Below are 8,743 nucleotides of genomic sequence, written 5' to 3'. Positions count from 1 at the left end.
GCTGGGGGTCCTCCCCAGAACCCAAGGTCATTGCACCCCATGGCTCCAAGGGACTCCTACAAAGAAGCTAATGATAACACAAGTTCTTAAAACAGCCAGGATGGAGACCCAGCCTGGGCATCAGAATGCCTGCATCCCATTGCCCTCCCCTCACCCCCCAGCTCCCTTGCCGATCAGGGTCTCAACTCTGAGTTACACCAAAAGCAGGGGTATGCACCAGCCTAGTTTTCCCTCTCTCTCTTGAAGACCTTACCCCAGGGAAGCAGTGGGACAGGGAGAAGTAAGGCCCTGGGAAGGCGAGGGGAGAAGCAGAACCCCTCTTCAGGTAGCAGTGGGCAGGGGGGTGAGGGGGTGAACAGAGAAGAGATGAAACTGACAGAGGAGGTGCCGCTGGCTGCCAAGAGCGAGAACTTGCATTCTCATATCTTTCCCATTCCAGCAGACTCTGCTAGGACTTAATTAAGAAGCCCAAATACAGGTTCTTTTGAACAGAGAACAGGATTGGGAGCACAGATGAGGAAGGTGGTGCCTTGGTGGGGGGAGAGAAGGGACCCATGCTGAAATGCTGGAGGACCCAGGATGAAGAGGACAGAGAGGACAAGGGTGAGCTGGAGGCTCCTTTTTTCCTGCCATAAGCTCTGCTTCCTTTCTTAATAGAAGAGGGGACTTTTTTCCCTCCTAGGTTATGTCCCAGTGCCTGCCCTGCCCTCTCCCATTCCCATTCCTGATCCTCTCTCCCAACTCCCTAGCTCCTGCCTTCATTTCCCTTTGCTGCTCCCTGAGAACAGCTTTCTCTGTCCAGTCCTCCCAGCACTCTCCAGAAGCTTTATCAGTTCACCTTATCTTGCCTCCACCAAGCCCCTTTTTTTTGCCTCCTCCCTTTCATTCCCCACTCATCTCCTCCCTGGCCCCGCTGGCACCCAGCATAGCACTACAGATGTAGGAGCAGATCAAGAAGGGCGGGGGTGGTAGCTGTTGCTTTTCTGGGATATTCTTAGCCTGTCTGGGGGCTGGAGCTGGAATCAGCGTTTCCATCTCAACCAGGCAGGTGGCTGCCAGAAACTGCCGCTGTGACTGGGTCTTCATCTAGTTCCATTTTCCTTCCCCGTCCCTGTCTTCCTCTGTCTCAATTCCACTCTGTGAGTACAGTCCCTCTGAGAGTCCTGCCTTTCCCCCTCTGTGCCCTAGGATGGACGGTTTCCTCTGCCCCAAAGAATTAGCCCCAGTGAGGTGTGAAAACCCTGCTCCCGGAGACTCTCCAGGAAAGAGAAGGACCTTCAAGCACTCTAGCTCAGATGCTCCCTGGAGCTGCCCACAGCTTTCGCCTGTCTGCCCCAAGGCCCACTTTCTTCTGCCCCAGCAACCCCTGCATGGTACTTGATCTCTAGACTAGCCACCACCATGAAAGCCTTTCTTATCCTGATTTACGGCTATCACCCAGGGCACTAGAGTTCCAGGCGCTGCCTCCTGAGAGGCTTAACTCTGGGCTCCAGTCCTTCTTGAGGACTGAACAAGGGACTCACTGACCCTGACTCCTTAGGGATCAAGAAGAAATTTGAGTCATTCACAAATAGCATAGAAAATGTTATTTTAAAGGAGACAGACAGTGCAGGGGTTCTTATGTGGGTTCTAGAGTCACTCATGTCTAGATTCAAATCCAGCCTCTCCACTTAGGAGTTGGGAGCCTTGGGGCAAGTTTCTTAATCCCTCTGAGGTCTATAAAAGTGGACCATCTTCACAGGGTTGTAAGATTTGATTTACAATACTCAACAGTGATTGTACATTACACATGCATGGTGCTTGGTGTTCCAAAAATGTTAATTGTGAACAAATAATATTGTAATTATTTTTACAGAGGAGGAAAGGTTTTCTTGACCTGTACCATTAGCACATCTGTTTGTCTGTGTTCTGATTAGAACATTCTTCATTAAAGAGCCAGGGTGGTGCTATCATTTCTTTTTGTTTGGTTTCTGAGATCCAGAATTTGTAGCTGTTCTTTCTTCTCAGCTACTGTGCTGATACCCACTGCCTCTCAGACTGCTCCTGTGGGTTGTTTGGTTTGTTTCTTGAGGTCATGAAGACCTGACACTGTAGCAGGCCCTGGTCCCCTTCTCTGGTCCTACTGCAGGCCGCATTAATTTTGTGAATCTCTAAGTATCTGTTTGGGGTCAGGTGCCATGCTGGCCCCATGTCCAGACTATACTTTCCAGCCTAGCTACTCATTTCACATCCCCACAGTCTCCCCAAAGCTCCAGAGGCTCTGTGGAGAATTATTTCCACTTTTCAAGAATTTTGAGAAGACTGTTCTGCAAAATTATTAAATCCATGTGAACAGATACACATTTGAGAAACTGTAGCCTACAAAGAACTGGGCTAGGTTCTGGGAACACAAAAAGGTATGAGGTAGGACTCCAGCCTCCGAAGAATGTACAACGTGAGTGACAGAAAGATAAACAATAAGTAGTAATAAAATGATCCGTGTCCTATGATCAGTTACAGAGAATGGGATTTGACAACTCGGCTAATCCTGCCCATCCCCCTCCACCTTCCACCACTGCCGCGAATCCGTCTCCGGCTTGTCCTAAATTCGCATGCCCAGGGAGTAAGAGTCAATTTGTAACTGAGGTCCGGTTCCTCCATCTGGTACTGTGTCCACTTAAGTGCATGGCCCTCCTTGTCTGAGCCCAGGCTGTAGTGATAAGTACCATTCCCAAGAGAGAGTCAAGCCCCAACAACACCCTCCTCACAGTGACAAAGATCCCGATCGCTGGGCATGAAGAGGGTTAATGAGTAGCTCCTGTGTGAAGAGCACTGGTGGGCCTACTTTCTGCTCCTACCTCTTAGTCAGATAGGAACCACTTCTGTTTACCTCCTATTTGCCCAGGATTGGGGGCAGGTGGAGGATGGGCTTGGAAGCAGGTTCATTGATTTACACTTGTCTCTCTCGGATTCTAAAATATAAAGACAATTCTTTACGTTGACCTCCTTTGAGTAAAAAGGCCTTGCTAATTTTACAAGTTAGAGCCCCACAAATTTTCACTTTTGACTTTGAATAGGAAGCAGAGAGTAGTATGTTGTCCACTAGATACTAAACTACTCTGCCCAGCAGAACCACCCGGGGGAGTTTTGTAACCATATAATTTCTGGGCTCTATCTCAGACCTGTGGAATCATATTTCTTTGGGTGGCCTCAAGATGATATCACTGTAAAAAAAAAAAAAAAAAAAACATGAAAAGGGGCCACAAGCATTGGCTCATGCCTGCAATTCCAGCACTTTGGGAGGCTGAGGTGAGATTTAAAAAACCTAGGATTTAAAAGACCAGCCAGGGCAACATAGTGAGACATAATCTGTAAAAAAATTTTTAAAATTAGCCAGGCGTGGTGGCACATGCCTAGCGTCCCAGTTACCTGGGAGATGAAGGTGGGAGGATCCCTTGAAGCCACGAGTTTGAGGCTGCTGTGAGCTGTGATTGTGCCACTGTACTCCAGCCTGGACGACAGAGTGAGAGCCCCTCTCACTCAGAAACATAAAACTAAAAGGAAGAAGAAAACTCTGGGAGATGGCTTGATCTCACCTGTTTTTTCTGGAGAGTACCGCTATTGTTGCTGCTGACCAAGCATCCAGCCCCATCACTTTGTGGTGAAAATACCCTAATTTGTCTTTGGGAAATCATTTCTCCCACTCTCTCAATCCATACATGGCATAACTCCCCCCACTCAACCAAACCCAAAGATAGATTCAAAACATGGACCTGACCAGCTCTCGTCCTGGTCACAATGGTTCAGGGATGGGCTGGTAACCCAGATTAGTCCAATGAGACTCAAATATTGGAGCTTTACTAAAACTGTTGGAAAAGAGATGTTTTCCTTCCTCTGACATTGCTGAGCTGGGGGGTGAAAGCCTTGAGCTGCTGGTGACTTTCTTGCCCCTCACGGAGAGAGAACACCTGAAATAATGCAAAGGAAAGCAGAGTCAACAGATGGGGGACAGATTTCTGACATAATTTTAACCCCTGGGTCCAGCTAAACCTGATGCAGTTGTATGACCCAATAAATCCACACTCTCCCTGGACCTTTTTTCTAATCTTAAGATAATTTGAGTTGCAAATCTAATACTTGCAAGCAAAAGTATCCTAATTAATAAAGCATCCTAATTAATAAAGCCAGGCTTGGTGGCTCAGCCTGTAATCCCGGGCCTTTGGGAGGCTGAGGTGAGTGGATTGCCTGAGCTTGCGGGTTCGAGACCCGCCTGGGCAGCCAGACCTCATCTCTACAATAAATCAAAAAATCAGCCGGGCGTGGTAGCTCATGCCTGTAATTCCGGCTACTTGGAAGGCTGAGGCGGAAGGATCGCCGGAGCCCAGCAGGTCCTTTTTTTCTATGCGGGGGCGGGAGCCTGCACTCCAGTCTGGGCGACAGAGTGAGACTCCAACTCAAAAAAAATATTAAAAACAACATAAATCACCTGAGGGCCTTGTTAAAAAGTGGATTCTTCTTGAGTAAGTGAATTCAGAGGGAGGTCTGAGATGTTGCATTTCTGGCAAGCTCCCAGCAATGCTGATGTTGCTGGTCCATGGACTGGGCCACACTTAGAGTAGCAAAGTCAAGAGCTTCCTAAAGTCTGGATTCTGATGGTTGCGTCCTCATGGTGTAATTACTATGCTTCCTTATCCCTTCTAAACTGGTGGTTAGATCTTCGGAAGCTCACAGAAGCAATCTTTTTTTGTGTAACTTTTAATGCTCCCTCCAAAATGTATATTTAAGTAATTTGAAAAATTTCTACCAGTGTCTTTAGAGCTCTAACAATTGTTTTCAGTATTCTCTCCAGTTTAAAGTTTAGGCCCAATTTATATCAAATGCACTCCATACAGATACCTTTTAGGGAAAAGAGAGAGTACATTGGTGCTTGTGAAGTTGGAGGGCAGGCCAACATGACAGGGAGGAAGACCTAGATTAAGTAGAAGACAGGAAGTCGGGCTAGGTGGCTCAGCCTGTAATCCCGTGCTTTGGGAGGCTGAGGTGAGTGAATTGCCTGAGCCTGCAGGTTTGAGACCTGCCTGGCCAACTTGGCGAGACCTCATCTTTACAATAAATCATGAAATTAGCCGGACGTGGTAGCGCGCGCCTGTAGTTCCAGCTACTTGGAAGGCTGAGGCGGAAGGATCGCCGGAGCCCAGCAGGTCCCGGCCACTACACTCCAGTCTGGGCGACAGAGTGAGACTCCAACTCAATTAAAAAATAAATAAATAAGTAAATAAAATAAAGCATCCTACCTGAACATTTTCCTCTTGGAAATTTGTAACTTCAAAGAAGTACATATTTGGTCTTAATGACTGAGGAAGGTGGTCCCTTATATCTGGTTTCAGCGAATGACAGAATCTAAAGGAGGTACTGTGGTTACAACCTGGGTCCTTATCCTACAGCCTATGCATGTTTCCTTTTAAAATCTCAAATCTTGCAGTCCAAATCATAGCTGGTGTCTGAACTCTTCATTAAGCTCCAGTGACCCTTCCTTAAAGTAAAAGCCATTTACCTATAGCCTGCACAATTGTCAAATCTTCTTTCTGGACTGCTGCCAGGTTGCATTCCTTAGGTATCAGCTTCCTGCTCAAATAAGAAATGTGATACCTCATCCTCCACCACGCTTCTGAATCATATTGGCCCCCAACCAGTGTAAGAGGCAGCTGTGGCTACACAGAACCTTTGTTATCATCAGGGCTATCAGCACCATGTCTCTGGAGGTCTGGGGCAGGAGTGGGTCTGAGCTTCAAGCTGCCTGAGAGTTCTTGCTGGCCAGTACTCCAGGACTCCTTATCTGGCCTGCCTTTGGGGAACTTTCTCAGGGAAATGGCTGGGGCTCACATTGAATCACAATTACCCAGTTACAATATGGTTCTCAACTGTTTGTTTTGTTTTGTTTTTGCTCCAGGACTGTTTACATTCAAGTAGCTTGTGGATTGTTCTGCAATGAAACAATATTTTCCTATCTCACTTGTTAAGATTCTGTGGGTAGTTGGACATCCATTCAGAATTCATCTTTTCAGTTTTCCATTCATTCATTCATTCATTCATTCATTCAATACCCATTTAGCTGTACATGAAATTTTAAAAACTTTTTTCTAGTTAAATTAAATCTGACTTCTAGACTAATCCTATCAGGGTGAAGGGATATTAGGTGTTATGGGCGCCTCCAAAACATTACGTATTTCCAGAAAATGAATATCATGTATATTTAAAATTTATGTAAGTGAAACCATACTATATCAATCTGAAACTTGCCTCTTTTTGTTTTGTTTTTTGCTTTGCATTAAGTTTGTAAGATTTATTCTTGTTGATAACCTTGTTGATGTTGATTTTTCCACTGTATGGGTATAGTAAGTTTTACTTATTTGTTCTCCTGGTTACTGATATTTAGGTACCTTTCAATTTTTATTATTACAAACAATGATGTTATAAACATGATTTTATATGTGTCTGGCGCATGTGTGCAATCATTTCTCTAGGAATACACCCAGTAGTGGAATTGCTGGGTTTGGGGGTATACCCATTTTCGACTTCATAGATATTGCTAAATTGACCTCCTAAGGGGTTGCACTTATTTACAGCCCCCACCTGCAGTGTAAGCAAGTTTCTATTGCTCCATATCTCCACCAATTTGTGACAGTTTCAGTTTTTAAATTTTGGTCACTCTGATATATGTGCAATATTTTTTCAATGAATAAACATCAAATGCTACTATATGCCAGGCAGTGAACAAAACAAAGTTTCCATCTAATAGAGTTGGAAAGGCCAAAAAATATTTTATACATATTGATATAGTATATAAAATAATTAATAGCATTAATATAATAATATTTTATGTAGAATATACATTTTGCTAGAGTATGACTTTTCACTGGCTTACAAGACCTTGCGTAAGTTTCCCTCTTCCCTTACCTCTTCAACCTCACCCCTTACTCTGTTCCCAAACCCGGGCCTCCCGTTTTGGCCTTGTTCTGGCTGTTTTTCTCTTCTTAGAACACTCTCCCAGTTATAGGCTGGGCTTACTTCATCTCATTGAAGTCTTTAATCAAAAGTCATTGCCTTAATGAGGTCTACCCTAACCAGTCTGCCATAGGCTGAATTGTGACCCCCAAAAGTCATATAGTGAAGCCTAAACCCCAATGTGATGGTATTTGAAGATGAGGCCTTAAGGAGGTAATTAGGTTTAGATAAAGTCTTTAAGATAGGATCCTCTGGTGGGATTAGTGTCCTTATAAGTAGAGACACCACAAAATTTACTGTCTCTCTGTCATGTGGGAGACAGACCTCACCAGAACCTGACCATGCTGGCACCCAGATTCAGACTTCTGACCTCCACAACTGTGAGAAAATATATTTCTGTTGATTCAGCATCCAGTCTATGGCATTTTGTTATGGAAGCATGAGCTGACTAAGACATAGCCTATTTAAAATTGCAGCCTGCCCCTGGCCCCTGCTGGACTCTAGTCCCTATCTCCCTTCCCCTGCTCCATTTTTTTCCTCTGGAATTTGTGATTCACTAACCTACTAGATAATTTTATTTATTTATTATGTATGTTGTTTAACAACGCACATACTAGAATATGAGATTCAGGATTTTTGCCCTTTTTGTTCACTAATGTCTTCCAAGTACCTAGGACTCAGTGAATACTCATTGAGGGAATAACAGCTACGGAGGAGGTAGCATTCTATTTTACACAGGATCTGGGGAGGCTTTTTTGATAAGGTAAAATATTCCCCAACTACTACTGGTGTTGAGCGTTTTTTTCAATTTTTGGCCATTTGGGGTTTCCTCTTCCATGAATTACCCGCTTATCTTTCTTGTTTATTTCCGATTGATTGCTTTATTTTCTCTCTCTACATATATGTATGTATATATATTTTTTAATTATTATTATTTTTTATTTTTACTTTTAGTCAGGATCTCACTCTGTCACCCAGGCTGGAATGCACTGTCACCATCACGGCTCACTATAGCCTTGACCTCCTGGGCTCAGGTAATCCTGGGTTCAGGTAATCCTTCTACCTCAGCCTCCTGAGTAGCTGGGACTACAGGCTGCACCACCACATCTGGCTAATTTTTAAAAAAAAATTTTGGAGAGACAAGGTCTTCCTATGTTGCCTAGGCTGGTCTCGAGTTCCTGATCTCGATTGCTCAAACAATCCTCCCATCTTAGTTTCCCAATGTGCTGGGATTACAGGTGTGAACCAATGCACCTGGCCTATTTTCTCTTTTTATTTGTAGAATTTCTTTATAAATTCTGGATACCAATTCCTTGTAAGTTATGTGTAGTTTATATCTTACCCCAGGTTACACATTGACTTCACTTTTTAAGAAATTGTGTCTTTAATGAATGGAAGGTTTTTTAAATGTGTTATTTATCTTTTCCCTTATAATTTGTGCATCTGATTTTAGAAGTCCTTCCCCCACCTAAAACTTAAAAAGAGATTTTTAAAAGTTTTAACATTTTTCTGTTCAAGTTTATTGAAATATTGAAGCCATATTTTTTTCAATAAACAAAAAGACTATTTTTGAAAAATATTTGTACAATTTTTCAGACTTTTCTTGCTTTCTTGTGTTGCTTCATTATAGTACAGTGTTCACTCCCATGAGTTTTTTTTTTTTTCTTTTTCTTTTTATTATAAAGATGTGGGGTACAATTCAGGGTTAGGAATACAAATGTTGATTATGCAGGTACCCTTGTTGATGAGGTATGCCCCT

The 8,743-nt window shown here is 43.7% G+C and overlaps 1 pseudogene; it reads left to right on the top strand.

Annotated features, from left to right (window-relative positions):
- Positions 1-554: 554 nt before the first annotated feature.
- Positions 555-8,743, top strand: part of LOC103261270 — a 12,055-nt pseudogene continuing 3,866 nt past the window's right edge.

The sequence above is a fragment of the Carlito syrichta genome, unplaced genomic scaffold, assembly GCF_000164805.1.
Source record: "Carlito syrichta isolate Samal-C Ts95f unplaced genomic scaffold, Tarsius_syrichta-2.0.1 Scaffold303646, whole genome shotgun sequence".
Classification (NCBI taxonomy): domain Eukaryota; kingdom Metazoa; phylum Chordata; class Mammalia; order Primates; family Tarsiidae; genus Carlito; species Carlito syrichta.
Note: the sequence above shows the minus strand (reverse complement) of the source record. Positions and strands in the feature narration are given on the sequence as shown.